We start from the raw sequence: 17,462 nt of genomic DNA on the forward strand, positions 1-17,462 counted from the left end.
CTTTTAATGAAATCCCCAACAATAAAATACTGCTTTTTAAAGTTAAGGGGGAAATTCTCTCAGTTTTTAAATTTAACTGCTTATTAGAGTGTGTGGTTACATAGATATTTATAGATATGTGATATAGCTTGGTGGTAATGAGATGAAAGAATGTCTTTAATAAATAATAAGAGAATGGTTGGCTAAACAGATACATGTTTATAAGATACTGGGCAAATAATTGGTAAGTATTTATGCGATATTAGGGCAGCTTTACTGTAAGTGGCTTTACTGGTACTGGATGGCTACATTGGTAAGTATTTATGATATACTGGTTGGCTACACTTGTTAGTTATAATTGGATACTGGGGAGCTAAACAATTGTATGTGCTTATGGTATACTGGGTGGTTACATTGGTAAGTGTGTATCAGATTATAGGTTAAAAACACATGTTTGTGTTTGTGAGATAATGGTTAAATACACTTGTGTTTATGAGAAACAGTGACGATCCAATGTATATGCTGAAAAGTTTTAATTTATTTTGTGGTCCATACGTCAGGGCTTGAAAGAGATAATGTGAAACAATAAGTTAAACTTGAATGTGATGTTTGCATTCTTTAAAAACAAAATATCATCTTTAAGATAACAACCTTTACCTAGAGAAAAAAAACAATTACAGGTCAAATTTGGAAGAAGCTCGCTACGCTGCCATTGAAAAGCATGCCAGTCTATTTGCCGAAGGTCATAATGTCACCAACGTTACCATTCCAACCGTGGACACCAATTTTAACATAGCAGTCTTCGGTGGAGTGTTAGGGGCAGTGTTCCTGTTTGGCATTCTGCGGGGTCTTATGTTTTTCAAGGTCGCAGTTGATGCCTCACAAGCGGTTCACAATACAATGTTTAAAACCATACTACGATCTCATATTGGATTCTTTGACAACAACCCTGTTGGTGTGTAATGAAATTGATGTGCTTGTTAAAATATTGATTGCAAGAAATTGACTTATTTTCAGTTAAGATCGTCGGTTTTTCTTTAAAAAAACGTCATAGCCTTTATGTTGTCGACGTCAGCAACGTCGTTATGCAAATAGTTTAATATTGATTTTAACATATTATAATAGACCTTGGTACACATGTTTCCAGAGACAATACGCACATACACAACAGAGCCTCTATCTCTGGTGTAATTGATATTTTAGTCATGTCTCCTTTTCTACTTCACAAAACCAGACGGCGCTCTTATATAATATTTTGTTAAAGAAACAGCTTTAAGCCATGTATTATTATTTGTCCAGGTGCTATTGTTTTCCTACGTTTCTCATTGTTCAAGACACTGGTGCCTGGTTAATTATATACTCGACCGTAAGACGTAGTCGTTCTGTTTTGTCTGTACTTCTCAGGTCGTATTCTGAACCGATTTTCCAAGGATGTTGGCCATATGGACGAACTTGTTCCCTCAGCTGTCTTTAACTTTATACAGGTTTGTCAGCATCTATCTTATCTTTTCTTATCTGAGAAAATTTAGAAAACCTGTTTATATCGTGCCTTTTACTGTCACTTGCAAATCATTCCAGACACAGCCTTTAACCTTTAAATGACTTGAAAAATCTTCAAACTTGGTATGCACATTATTCATGATCAGTAGATGATGACCCGTATTGATTCAAGTCAACTTCTTTGTGTATAGGTTCAAACCTCATTGTAATTATTTAGAATCATATTTCATTTATGTGATTGCTTTCATAATTGTGTTTCGTTATGATTTGTGTCAGGCGTAAGAATGATCAAAACATAAAATGTTTTCTAATTTTGGTAAATTAACAAAGTATAATACATAAGTGTTCCTTCAATACAGAGCTTATCAAAATATATTAGTCTTAAGAGCTTTAAATAAATTTCAAATGACCATTAGTGTGTTAATCTATTTATATCATAAATAATAATTAAATGATATCTAGAGGATAATTGTGTTTTTTTCAGTGTAAGATTGTAACATATTTCACAGAGTGAGCACCAACATATATATTTAACGAGTGGCGTAGCCACGAGTGAAGTATTGACTTTTCGGGTTCACGAGAATTATTATTATTATGCTATCCTACACTAAAACATTATTTATTTTAATTATATGGCTTAAATTTGAATTAAAAGTCAATTTGTATGCGCACGTAACGTCATTTCGGAAATGACGTCGTTGAAATTGTGTCCCAGCCCTGTGTGCGCTGACGTTTAATTTGGAACTGAGAGCGGGCTAAAATTTCAAATCAGTGAACAATATCAATTTGGTATTTTGACTGTTTGAAACAGTGTTTTACCAATTTTATTTCACTGGTAAATCTCTATAAACCACCGGAACGCATATACTAAAGAGAGGATATTTGTTGATCACAGTTTTAGATCGTATTTTTATTTCACGTATGTCATAGAAAAACATATTTTCACCAGTGGCGAAGTTCTCTATTGCTTTTATGCTTATTTCTGGAGATTTATTAGTATTTTAATTTATTTTTGAAACAACAAGTAATTTCTACGCCGCTACCCTTGAGACGACCCAATGCAAAATTAAACCTGATAACTTTACTGTCTTTTTTCTATTTCCGGTTCGTGAATAAAAAAACTTCTCCCGATATTTTTTTTATAGTTTAATATTCACTCGTTTTTTAGTGCAAACATTTTATGAATATTAATCAATGAACATTTATTAATGCATCTATGTTAAAAAAAACAACAACATGAAAACACTTTTAAATTAAACAGGCATGAATACATGACCAAATTACTACGGCGCCATTTATTGATTCATGATAGTTTAAAAAGTCGAACGTGTTAGCTAAACGATTGCGGATAAACAATGGATAAAAAACTCTTTTTTTAGTTTTAGAGTTTGTTTAATGAAACATGGGTATTCAGTAATCCTTAACTGTCTGATAACAGTCTGATTCGCTTGAAGACAGATCGTTTTCAAGGTAAAGAATGAAGACCACGCTAGGTTGTTGGGTCACGGACATTACCGACCATGGACATTACGGACCAGACATAGCGGACCATATTTGGAGACCTTATGGACCATAGATCGGGACATTACCGACAATGATTTACAATTTTACTCACAGTTTGTTTTTACTTTATGATGTACGTGGTTGTTGACAAATTTTGAAGTGTGGGTGGGATAAAATAATATCAGTTTATTGTTGTGTGAATTTTCGGTGAAGTCTTATTACGTATTACAACGACAAACCGGTCAAAAACATATTTGAACGATGATGTAACATCCTATTTATGTTCGAGAATCTGTTTTCGTCTGTTATTTATTTTGTATGAAAGCAAATGTTCGAACGTTCAGCTACAAAGTTCAAGAAAACGTTTGAAAAACGGGATTACCATTTTTCTAATAAACGGCTAGTTGTTTATTTCCAAATTTACTTTATATTAACGTATGCAACCGTTTTTATATATCAAAATATTTTTTTGGCAAAATTTTCTTGTGCAGAAATGACGTGTTTAATTTTGATCAAGGGGAAGTAACTACAATGGACTTTAAAAGTAGTTCTCAAAGTTGATATTTTCAGTCCTTATTTTGATATTTTCACTGTTGTTTTTTTCACTGATAAAACTCCATATTTCATCAAAATGCATGAAAGAAATAGTGCTAAATATAACAGCATTCATAATTAACTTCTCTTTCTTCAGTATGCCCTTCTTATTCTGGGAAGTGTGGGCGTGGCAGGAGTCGTCAACCCGTGGGTGCTATTGGTAGTCGGCCCGCTGACCGGGCTGTCAGTGCTTATACAGAGATACTACGTACACACTTCAAGGCATATTAAACGGCTGGAGGGAACAAGTAAGTAAACGATATTGTTTAACCTTGACAAATTGTTACCTTCTTATAGCTGAGAGAGCATTCTACCCTATAGCTTATACGACCATTGTTCTCAGAATTCCAGCAAACATTTAACAAAATCTAAACTTTTGGAATGAGGAGAAGGGTTGACCTTCCTCACTTGAATATACTAGTTTAGTTTAATCACTTGTAGTAAAGACTACGTTTTGTACATTTCTTTTTTTTTACGCCGCTAAAAGGACTGAAGTTTATATTTAGCTTGACATTGTTTCTGTATTACCTTAAGATGAAGGAAAGAAATAGTATTTTCTAGGATAAACCTATGGTGGCATGAGGTATTGCCATATCATTGGGGTTGTCAAGCATTCAAAGGGCACAATATAGGTTGATATATTTTTTTGAATATATCTATTTTATACATTATTATGTTTAACTCATCTGACTTCAATGTGATCGAAACATAAAAACCCATTTGATTTGTGTACCAATAAAACCATATTTGCCTTTATCAATGTTTTTTTTCTCAATTAATAGCTAATCGGCCACAACTGCCGCAGTTAAAAAGCGACAAAATGTCGCTAATGTTTCTTTCATCTGTACACAAATAGTATGTTTTTTATCATTAAAGTCAAATGAGAGAGACATGATAATGCATTAAAAATAAACAAAACATATTGATTAATCAACCTATATTGCGTCCATTTAGATTAGTCGTGGAATTCTTGACAATAGTTGCTTTGTATATGCGTATTAACCGCTTTTCATAATTATGACTATGATCATGCCACTCATTAAACGACATACAGGCAGTTTAACTTATTTGGTTAAACAGTGTTATATTTGCATTGATGAAAACATTTTTGCACTACATGCATAGTACGCTGTATATAAAAAATACCAGTGTGACCAGAATCCAGACACGAATGTGTTGAGTTTGAAAGGGTTTCAAAGACCATCAATCTTAGATTCGACGAGAGAGAATCTTAGAAGTTTGGACTTTGCGTTATCATGTACAATCTTTGACTTTTTGACCATAACTAGAAAATCGACCATGAGTTTCAGAATAAATCTATGTTACTAATAGCAATATGCAATATATTCAGTGTTTGTGAAGCATGTTTCATCATCCTGGCTAAAATAATAATCAAGTTATGCTCCCTGGTAAACTGTGAAACAGTGATAAGAGAAAGCATCCACTAATATGCCGTTACTGGCGTTAAGGTTTTTGCTCTGTTTCTAGACCTTCTTCTTCTTAGAACACAAATAAGTATATAAGTAAAAGGAAGTTATTATAGAGAAGTTGCGAATAACTAATTGTACATGTACATGTACTAGATATAATGTAAAAGTCGTTTGTGAAATATATATATGTTTACACTATCACTTGCAGACTCACAGATATTCATAAAACACTATCTTTGTGCCTTTGTACATGTCATTTTAAAACTTGTATAGTGTACACATACCTGGATGACGTATCACAGAAAATGTATTCCAGAAGCATCACGTACCCGTACCAGTAGCGTTTCGCAACCATTCCATTAATTGTTTATTTACAGCACGTAGTCCAGTAATCACACACCTGAGTGCCACTCTACAGGGCATACACACTCTTCGGGCGTTTGGGGTCCAGGAAAAATTAATCGAGGAATTTGACGCGCACCAAGACCTGCATACCGAGTCATGGTTCCTATTTCTCACATCGTCGCGCTGGCTCGCTACCCGTCTAGACTGACTGTGTGTCACGTTTGTGACTACTGTCTCCTTCCTTTCTGTACTGACTGCTGATTGTGAGTATTTTGGCCGTCTTAATAACGTATGTACCGTACGGTTGCTTTGGCTAGAGTTTACAATAGGTTCGCTACCTTTCTGACTGAAGATTTTTTTACCCCTCATAATTCAATGTATCCTTTTATGATAATATAATTGAATTTACACGTAAAACATATGCATTGAAATGTTTCGGCATAAGTACATAGATATAATAAACAATGTCAACAGAAAGTCATATTAACGTCATTATTAACAATTTTAATGACGGCACGTCTTTTAGCGGCAAAATAAAAGCCGTCTAAAAGAAAGGGAAATATGATGTAGATGCATACATTTTGACATAATACTTAAGGTTACGCCAAAGGCATTAAAACAATTGTTCAATCGCTCACTCGCAGTTTTGAGCCTATATTTTTGCTGAGTAATAATATAATGTTATTAATTAGGTGATTTCATATTTGCCTAGTTATTTGTCCGAGGTAAGCTGTATTTGCCTGAGCCCGAAAGGGCGAAGGCAAATACAGCTGACCGAGGACAAATAACTGGGCAAATATGAAATCACCTAATTAATAAGTATTTTATTAATTAATTATTACCGTTTTGGTTACAAACATTCTTATAACTTACCTTTAGTTCACATTGAAGCCGTGCATTACTATTTATCCCTTATTCATTCATGGTGTCTGCTTTGCTAGACTTGACTTTGCTGATTTTGACATGCATCCTTATAGTGACATTGCACATACTTATGAATAAAGCACTGTACATTGTAAGGAAGCATGTCTTTTCGTCTTAATTTTGTAAATCGTTTGCCAAAACGTCAAATGTTTCACCTTCGTCGTCCATTTTGTCGGCGTACATAATGATAATAGTCGTAAAATCCACCAACGGGTTAAATACAACTGTTATAACGAACCGTACAAAGTGGTGCAATCATTCAATAGGTTCAAGTATTCCAAATAAAATTATACGAAGCACAAAAATTTCAAAACAGTCGGAAAACGGAAAACAAAATGGCTACCTTTAAAAATAATTTCGAGCATATTTTTCATATTAGGCGAGTTTCGACAGCCAATGAAAATGGCCCATTTCTCAAATCCTATATTAGGCGAGTTTTGTAGCCAATCAAAACGGAAGAAACTCATATTAGGCGAGTTTTGTTGATATTGGCCGAGTTTGGTAGATATTGAGCGAATTCTGGCGTATATTGTCTCCAATTGTCTGGTATTGATACCGCAATTGTCTCCGTATCTCGTCAAATACGTAATAGTTGATTAATAATACATAATTTTAACCTTATGTCTTTATTTGGTAGTTTAGGGAAAGTTTGTTTGATTTTGCAAGTACGAATTTATATTTAATTTGATACATTTTCTCAATTTTTAACTAAATATATTAGCACTTTTTTGTATTTTATATTTATGGATAATGTTTTATTCCAGTATTCGTGATATCAGATGCAAAAGTGAGAGAACCTTTTTTTCCCCAAGATAGTATTTTTTTCAGGCCATTTGGTAACACAAACATTGTCATATCCCTGGCACTGTGATATTTTCAAGTAAATGTGCGTCATATTTCAGCCCTGAATGCCGGTCTGGTTGGCTTGTCTATGACGTACGCTATAACATTGATGAGCATATTCCAGTGGGGGGTCAAGCTGAGTGCAGACGTCGAAAACCAGGTAACCTTGACACTTGAAATTAGACCATAGTTTTGTAAGAAAAACCCACACGACCTTACGCTTAGTCCCAAGTTCAACATAATAACATGAATACTTGAATGCTAACAGCCTTAATTATGAACAATGAACCTAATTTTGTCCCTTATCTGTTTGATTATGCTCACACTATGAGAACAATATATTAATAATAAGAAAGATATAAATAATAATGATAAAAGTAATACTACTACTACTACTACTACTACTACTACTACTACTACTACTACTACTACTACTACTACTACTACTACTACTACTACTACTACTACTTCTACTACTACTACAAAAATAATAACAAAACTAATAATCATAATAATATTCACATCTCCCTCCTCCCCTTCTTCAAAATAATTCAAACCTAGGCATTATACACTGAAAACATACAATGCAATTGCATTATGTTAGAAAATCATAGATTTGAAATGTAAATCAAAGCACATAATGGATGTCCAAGTATGAGTCATACATGTTCTGAATGGACATACAAAGTATATCCAAATATCAGTCGAATACAAAAAACACGCTATCCAAAATACCAAAAGAAGTGAATGTCTATAAAGTTCTTGCCTAATCAAAATACATGTATGACGCCTAGCGCAATAATATACATCACAAACATTCATTCCAAATACAAATAACTATACAAAACACATAATTCATATTGCAAATTAAAAACCAGAATAAAATCACATTACAGTACCAAATACGAATCCTATCAATCCAAACTAGTATTCATGAACTTAGTTGTCACAGCTGCTTGCTGCGTAATGAGTTTAATCAGATATGTCAACTGATTATTTACTCCCGACACTCCCAACAGTCCTATTTGATAGGAATCATACCAGATATATTTTTTCTAACTCTGCTGGATATTTTTGGAACAGGTATTGGTTATGGATCTGGTGAAATATCTTCTTGCTCAATTTCATACCTGTCTTCCTCCCCAGAAACAGTTGCTGGATCTATAGAAACCTCAGAGTCTTATGTTTCTTAAATATTTTCATTCTCTACTTGACATCTGCTACAGCAAATGTCACAGTTTCATGACCGGTCGGTCTTTCCTTATATAAATATATTGTTACATATTCATCTTCAGATGAGTCTGATTCTTCATTTTCAATTTTTCTTCTTTTTCTCCTTTACTGGCGCCTTTATTCCCTTTTTATACTTCTTCTTTATCTAGGTTTAGGTTTCTAGGGTCTCAGCTTTGCCGTTACATACTTCTTAACTTATTTTGTATTTTCACTATCATCTTAATAGATTCTATTGGAAGTAAGTGTTTCCCGTGAAGCTTTCGTTCCACCCTATCTTTTGATATAACTACATAAATCGGTATTTTTGTATTTGGCTGTTCCACCACTCTATATATTTTTCTTCAAATGTATCTTCAATTTTATGTTTTTCATTAAAAGCAAATATTTTCATAAGTACTGAATCATCGATATGTATCTCAGAAGCTTTTTCTCGTTGTCAAATTAAACCCCATGTTTTGTCTAAAGAAGTTGCTATAGTTTTGTAGTATTTCATTCTCTCGTGCAACTTCTTTACATAATTTACAGGCATGTTTTCATTCTCGTAATCAATTTCAAACCAAGAATCTACATGTAATTTTGCCTTTCGGCCTGTCATGCTCTTCCAGTCTTACTCTTTATCATTTTCAAGTGTTCCAAGCAAAGTTCTATTGTATCTTAGTCTGACGATTTCCCTCAGGGTGACATATGGAAAATCCGGTTTTAGCAATATCCAATAGTTAATATAACTCTTTCATTAAATCTGATTCAATGTTCTGGTCTTGATCAGAATGTGACTTAAAAGGTTCTCCATAATGCAAGAAAAGTCGTAAAACAATGCTTCCGCTGTTGTTTTTATGTTCGATCGTTTGTGGCAACTGTTACTGAGTACTTCGTTAAGTGATATGGAATCACCAAGATGTTTTCTATATTTTCCTGACATGTCAAGTGGTCAATGACAACGCGCTCTAATGGATAATATAAATGGATGTTCACCAATGGTGTCTTGATAATTGTAGATGAGTTCCTTATAATGTAGTGGTCAAATCGATAATATAAATGGATGTTCACCAATGTTGCCTTGATATTGTAGATGAGTTCCTTATAAAGTAGTGGTCAAATCGATAATATAAATTGATGTTCACCAATGTTGCCTTGATATTTGTAGATGAGTTCCTTATAAAGTAGTGGTCAAATCGATAATATAAATGGATGTTCACCAATGTTGCCTTGATATTTGTAGATGAGTTTCTTATAATGTAGTGGTCAAATCGATAATATAAATGGATGTTCACCAATGTTGCCTTGATATTTGTAGATGAGTTCCTTATAATGTAGAAGTCAAATCGATAATATAAATGGATGTTCACCAATGTTGCCTTGAAATTTGTAGATGAGTTCCTTATAATGTAGTGGTCAAATCGACAATATAAATGGATGTTCACCAATGTTGCCTTGATATTTGTTGATGAGTTCCTTATAATGTAGAAGTCAAATCGATAATATAAATGGATGTTCACCAATGTTGCCTTGATATTTGTAGATGAGTTCCTTATAATGTAGTGGTCAAATCTATCAATATAAATGGATGTTCACCAATGTTGCCTTGATATTTGTAGATGAGTTCCTTATTATGTAGTGGTCAAATCGATAATATAAATGGATCTTCACCAATGTTGCCTTGATATTTGTAGATGAGTTCCTTATAATGTTAGTGGTCAAATCTATCAATATAAATGGATGTTCACCAATGTTGCCTTGATATTTGTAGATGAGTTCCTTATAATGTAGTGGTCAAATCGATAATATAAATCGATGTTCACCAATGTTGCCTTGATATTTGTAGATGAGTTCCTTATATTGTAGTGGTCAAATCGATAATATAAATGGATGTCTACCAATGTTGCCTTGATATTTGTAGATGAGTTCCTTATAATGTAGTGGTCAAATCTATCAATATAAATGGATGTTCACCAGTGTTGCCTTGATATTGTAGATGAGTTCCTTATAATGTAGTGGTCAAATCTATCAATATAAATGGATGTTCACCAATGTTGCCTTGATATTTGTAGATGAGTTCCTTATAATGTAGTGGTCAAATCTATCAATATAATACAATGGAGACTACATGGACAAGCCAAGTAGTCGAAAATTAAAAAAAACAACCTTACAACAACAACCCTATTTAGAGGCACAAGACAAGGGCCAAAACAACAAACATAATTATACACACAACATACATACAAACACACCAGTCCACAAACAGTCTACACACAGATCAAAATAGCTTTACCGATAGATCATGTGATTCCAATATAAACTGTGTAACTCGGCCAATAAAATATTTCTCTTGCCAGAGATACAGTTTTCTCTTTTTCCATGATGGCCGACTTTATTGTGGAAACCTTTCAGAACTTGTAGTTTAAATACACGTGGAAGTACATGTTGATCTAATGGTTCTCCATGGTCATTTGAGTTTCCATACAAAATCCATCTTTTCAAATAAAACTGTTCGTATTGACGAGAGATTGTCTGGTGATGTTAATAACTTAAAATATTGCTTTTGATGGCATTGTCTTGTCCGATACTGCCTTATACCAAAGTCCTATGATATGGTCTTCTCTTTGACATTCCGTAATTTGTGTCATTTTTTCTTGATATTTATATGAAAAACTACAGAAATAAGCTCAGTAGTCGAAAGTTTAAACATAAACCCCGATTAATGCAACAGGGCTAACGCCAAAGATATAGAACACAAACACAAACAATCACAAACCAGAAACATGGGAATTGAGCCATAGATAATTATCGAGGAAGCTTGCAATACATTAATCAATGGTGATACCTGCAAACTTTAACAGAGTCATTATATATTTTATTTTCAAAATGTTGAGTGATACGTTTCTTGGCATGAAGTCAGCATCTGTCTTATTGTGTCCAGTTTAGCTGTTGTCAAAAAGAATGTGGGGGATTTTTATTTGTGTGCAATGAATTTGTTACCTTTCAAGAAATCTTTAGAACTTTTCCATTAAAGCCCACTTCAATTATAGAAATTTAAGACGACACGCGCAGTAGTTCTTTTCACTCATTGTTAGACTCCTACTGGTGTAAGCGATGACCAGGCTGTCATATAATGGCTGTCAAATAATTTTCCAGTTAAATTATTGTTTTACACAACTCTAATACAGAATGTTCAATAATGATTTAAATATATAGATGTTAAGAAGAACGTTCAAACTTCAAAGAAAAAGTGATTATTGGTTAAATTCTTTAAAAGCATTTGTACAAAATTTTACTCTCACCACCTGAGAACATAAATATGTATTTATGGAACCACGACACAGAACTCAACTTGAATGTCTATGGATGCTCCGGCTGGTGGTCGTCAACGTCTGGGTGATAGCGTTGCTGTTGTGTGAATGGCTGGTTATCGGGAAATCGCAGATATTTGCGAAATATGTGATTGCTGACTCCTGGCAAAACAATGTTCTTTACACTGCGTTTTGTCATTTTTTTCAAAAAATAATACTAGGTAACGGTTGTAAATATCCGGTCTGATTCAGGTCTTGTAAGTGGATCTTTGATGTTCTCGGAATTGTTGATTGCATATGACTTTCATGAGAAGGGGAGTCGATATGTTACCATATCGCAATATTTATCCGAATGAGTCAGAACGGCAAAAGGAGCGTATGGAAACATAATGAAATTCGAGTTCATTAGCTGAAAGAACCAAAACACTCAGATACTAGATTTTCTATTGTTGATTTGTACATACTTATGTTTTACAGAATAGATATTGGTTTATTCACTGGATAATGTCCCATTCAGATTCCAAATACATAATAACACTTTTCTAACGTACACTAGTTTTCCTTCTTAATCACACTTGTATTTTATGATAAAAGATTGTTTACATGCTTATTTTTCAATTACATAATAAACGTTTGTTCTCCGCTTTACAGATGATCTCAGTAGAGAGGGTGCTTGATTACACGAGTCTACCTTCGGAGGCCCCACTAGAGAGCTCAGACGACCACCATCCGCCCCCGGCCTGGCCGGAAAATGGTGCAATTTCATCATTAAATGCCTGCCTCAAATACCCCCAGGTGTCCCTAACAGTGCTGAAAAATATCTCCTTTAATATAAAGGCACGAGAAAAGGTATGTACTAGTTATAAAGAAAAATGGGTGTTATATTGTCGAAAAAAGGTATGTACTAGTTATAAAGAAAAATGGGTGTTATATTGTCGAGAAAAGGTATTTACTAGTTATAAAGAAAAATGGGTGGTATATTGTCATGATGAGTCTAGCAATGGGAAATGACCTAACATCAAGCCATGCCATTGTATAACTATAATTGCTGGTTGTCGCAAACATTTGTTTAAGTGACGAACATATGGATAATTAAACCAGTTAAGCACCGCCTGAACCTGCCTAAACTAACTTTAGCTAAATTATGATTAGCACATTTTTTCAGATTGGAATAGTCGGGCGAACAGGATCAGGGAAAAGCTCTCTGATCACGATGTTTTTCCGTTTGGTTGAGGCTACAGGACTTATTACTATCGACGACGTCAACATACAAGAGATTGGTCTGCATGAACTCCGAAAACACATCTCCATTACTCCTCAGGTATTCCTCAAATTTCCATAGATGTATAAGGAATACTGTTATTTTTGTGCTATTTTCGCGATTTAATCATATTGTGATTTGCATACTTAGATAACTGTAATATTATTATGTGACACATATTGGGTATATATGAAGACATCTATTTCATCATGGTGCTGCAAATGTTAAACATCGCAAAAGTAGCCTGAACACAAAAGTATACACAGCTAACTAAAACAAGTTACAGTTCACAATATAGTAATCTATTCTATAATCCATAGCGCTTAAACTTCGCGATGTCTTGTCTCATGTGGTTTGTAAACAGGACTTTTATTCTTATCGCATAGTTTGTTACAGTATTAAATGTGGTCAAATACAAACAACAAATGCAGGTAATTCCATCCCCAGTGAATATAAACCCACATTATTTTTGCAGGACCCAGTGTTATTCACAGGATCCCTGAGAAGAAACCTTGACCCCTTCAGTAACCATGACGACGATACACTGTGGAAGGCATTAGGAGAGGTCGGTGTCAAATGGCTTAAAGGCTCAACATTATTAGAAATACATTATGAAAAACTTCTATATCATTTGATGGATGGCATATTGATGTCACCAATACTAAAACTCAATTGAATCTGAAAGCATTTATTGCATATTTTTTTCTCTACATACAATTGGGCCAAAATTGGCCCCATGCACTATCCCAAATGTCTATAACTTATATTTGACATGATTGTCCTACATTGGTTTGTTTGTTTACAAAACGTTGTAAATTCCTTCCTGCATATGTTAAGAAATACCAGAATGTGTTAATGTTTTAAGTACCATGTCTTAATATTCATTGTTTTAAAGGTCTGGTTTTATAAAATTTCATGTGTCGTTATTCTCACATTTGAAAGATCTCTGGCACCGTTCACAAAACGGTGCCCCCCCCCCTACCGAATTAGAGATAATTGTTCGAATCTCTGACAAGAGGATTTGGCATTTTACAGGTCCAGCTAAAGCGTGCTATAGAAGAGCTTACCAAGGGCCTTGACTCGGAGGTTTTGGAGGGCGGGGAAAATTTCTCCGTGGGTCAGCGTCAGCTCATCTGTCTCGCGCGCGCCATTCTGCGAAACAACAAGATCCTCATGATTGACGAGGCTACGGCAAATGTTGATCCCAGGTTGGATATATATAACACAAATATTTGCAAAGAGGATTGTGTGTTTACTGATTTATAACATTTCATGAATTCGTACACGAAGTGTATCGGACTCTTGATCAACGTTTCTTGAATGGTATCTTGTATTTTTCTATTACTTGTAAGCAGATTTTGAAACTGGGTATATGATAGTGGCAATAAAAGCTCTTAAAAGTCATTGCAAAGTAAAATAAATATTAACTCTACGTTCCACAGGACAGATGAGTTGATCCAGCGGACTATCCGGGATAAGTTCCGAGACTGTACCGTCCTTACCCTCGCTCACCGCCTTCACACAATAATGGACTCTGATGGAATTCTGGTACGGATTTTTTATGTATATATGTTTTATCATTTACCACGGCTTTGGACCTCACCTGTTTTTTCGAAGGAAAAAGTTTAGTAATTAGCAGCGGCTTTGTGCAGAATATATAACCATGTCCATAACTAAAAGTACGTTCAAAATATTCAGATAAAGACATGTTACCAATGATTATACGCATTCATGTTAGTGTACCAAGGCCCAGTCCTACTTGACAGAGAAAACAACCACAGAGAAGCGTTGGCTTCCACTTGCAGTGCTCTTGTGAGATGTGTGGATGACATGTACCTTTCAAATTAATAAGTATCATGAGCAAGACATTTTGAAAATGATACAATTACGGTTCATTTACTAAAGTTAGTACCGATCAATTTATCGATTAAATGACATGCTATTGATTGATTGCCTGTGAACGAAAAGAAACAAAGATAAAAGTTTGAAAAATTGAAAACTATTGTTAGATCAAATTTAAGCATAGCGATGGCAATCAAACATATATTATACATAATAGTAACAATATAATTCGTTATGCGGCGATTCTAGGCGAATATGAATGTGGTATTCTTATCAAGAATTTTTTCAAAGTGTTAAGAGAGGATGCCAGACAATAGTCATCTTATCAAGGATCGTTGCAAAGTGCTTAGAGGCGATGCCAGGCAAATATTTATGTAGTAAACTTATCAAGGATTGTTTCAAAACTTTTAGAGGCGATGCTATGCAAATGTTTATGTCACCCTTAAGTTTTTCACTAGATATGCACGTTCTGGCAAAAATTATCCTTTACTTTTGTAACTGACGTTAAACGCCTGTGGCAATAATTTATTGCTCTGGTGTAAACATAATTATTGTGTTGTTCTCATTCTAGGTATTAGATGATGGCAAGATCGTAGAATTTGATGCCCCATACTTGCTGGTGACAAAGCCAGATGGATTATTCAAACGTCTAGTTGAACAGACAGGAAGAGGAGATACCGCTTTTCTTGTTGACGTAGCAAGAAATACGTTTGAGACACGTAACAACACGAGTGAAAGAAGGGTGGCAAATCTGGGGGCGATTTCGGAGCATAACGTCTCCAATTATTTTGAAAAGGAAGAAAAGCAGGCGGCAGAGAATTGGAATAACGTCGATGATGATGAGACAGGGCAATTGTTGGATCAAGACGAAAACGTCCCCAAAGAGAGAAAAATGTAAAGTAATCAGTTGACCACAAAAAGAAGTTATTCGTGTTAAAAAAGTGAAAATGAAAAGCTAGGTTTTCTAACTGAATCGAAGCAAGAACAATTTAATAACACATTACATTTGTCCTTATAAAGACGCACATGTCCTGATAGATGTATATGGGATCATTTCCACGGCATTTTTAGAATGTCGTAGTTAATTAATTAAGAACTTTAATGATGCTAATCTGATGTCAAACATCAAACTGTTGAGCATATTCTGTTATAAATTGATGCACGTGTCGGTCGCCGTTTTGATGACAGAGCACTCGTGGAAGCCACTTTAAATGTGTACACATAATATACAACTACATACTTGTTTTACTGACAAATTCGGACAATATTTTAAATGCTGACGGGTCTGCAAAAGTACACATGTACACAAAAGTTTTGCCGTTTTCTGTGATATCTGTGACCATGTTTACGATCAATCTTATGTCTGAGATCAGATTCAAGTGGCAAAACTGCAAATCTTCATTTCATTTTAATTTTCTTTTAAGTTGAGTTTAGGTGATGACATTTTATAATTTTATTACTATTCATAATTGTACAATTATTCATATTTACTTTAATTTGTATAACGAATGGAATAAAGATGATTCTCTGTAATTTAATAAAAGTGCTTTTTTGAGTCTGAATCTAGACTTATGTATATATTAATCAAGATATATTTAGTGATTTAATGTGCACGCTACTTGCCTATAATGCATGTGGTGAAATTGGGAGATTTTGTTTTGAAAAGTGATTGTTAACTGAACACGTATTTCATCCCTTTTGTACTAAATAAACTTGAAAGTATATAGATGGATATTCACTATGTGTATTTGTTAACTAAGCAGAAAGTTACTTATGTAAATAAAATAAAACAAAATCATTTTTTCTTCATTTTTCTTTCCAAATTAGATGATATATTTCTTTATTTAAACAAAGAGCATAACATTTTCATTAGCATTATCAACAATTTATCAAAATGAAACATATTTGGCATTTTACAATATATCACTAATTTGAACATTTCATGATAATTAACCTTTGTGTAATATTCAAGACTTACCATTGTTATACGCATTAATTCAACATAACACTCGATTTAAAACATGACAAATATAACCTGAGGGAGTCCCTTTGAAACATAAATCACTTTCTTTACCTTTTCAGAAAAAAAGAGTGAAATATATTTTATGACTCATAATATACCAAGATTAAAAAGGATATAATTTTAGAATTCTAATCTTATTCCCCGCTCATATTAATGGTCTCAAACCGAGGTCACAGTTGGTGCTATACCTGATGTCTCTGAAACCGGGATGTATTCTGTAAATCAAAGGTAGTTGTATTTCTATGCATCTAAAATTCGTAATAAAAACCCGGTCCAGTAAGTTGTAGGTTCGAGCTCGGACTCGGCATTGCGTGTACAGAAGTTACTCAGTAAGATTGCAGAAGCTGCTGAATCTTCTTTTTTTCTACGGAAAGTCGTTTCTGCAGTTTATTAAACAAGAAACATTAACAATAACATCATTAAAATTTAGCACTGACCAGTTTTCAACGACTGTTTTGATCAGAAGCTAAGAAAAGTTATCAATGTCCATTTTCAGCGGGTCAAATTTCAATGTTATAGCAACAAAAACCAAGAACCTTTCTATTTTTTCAGTTTATTCTTTAAAAAACAACATCCATTTATGCACTTTATTTCAATATCTACGATGGACTGACATTATTCATCGAAACAATTAAAATTGTACAACTGACTTATCGACATTGCTCTGGGAACACAATACGTTTGAAAAACACAATTGT

General features: G+C 34.0%; 1 pseudogene; it reads left to right on the plus strand.

Annotated features, from left to right (window-relative positions):
* The window catches only part of LOC128215131 (ATP-binding cassette sub-family C member 4-like), a 48,906-nt pseudogene extending 33,200 nt beyond the window's left edge, over nt 1–15,706 (plus strand).
* Nucleotides 15,707–17,462: the final 1,756 nt, after the last annotated feature.

The sequence above is a fragment of the Mya arenaria genome, chromosome 13 (genome assembly GCF_026914265.1).
Source record: "Mya arenaria isolate MELC-2E11 chromosome 13, ASM2691426v1".
NCBI classification, from domain to species: domain Eukaryota; kingdom Metazoa; phylum Mollusca; class Bivalvia; order Myida; family Myidae; genus Mya; species Mya arenaria.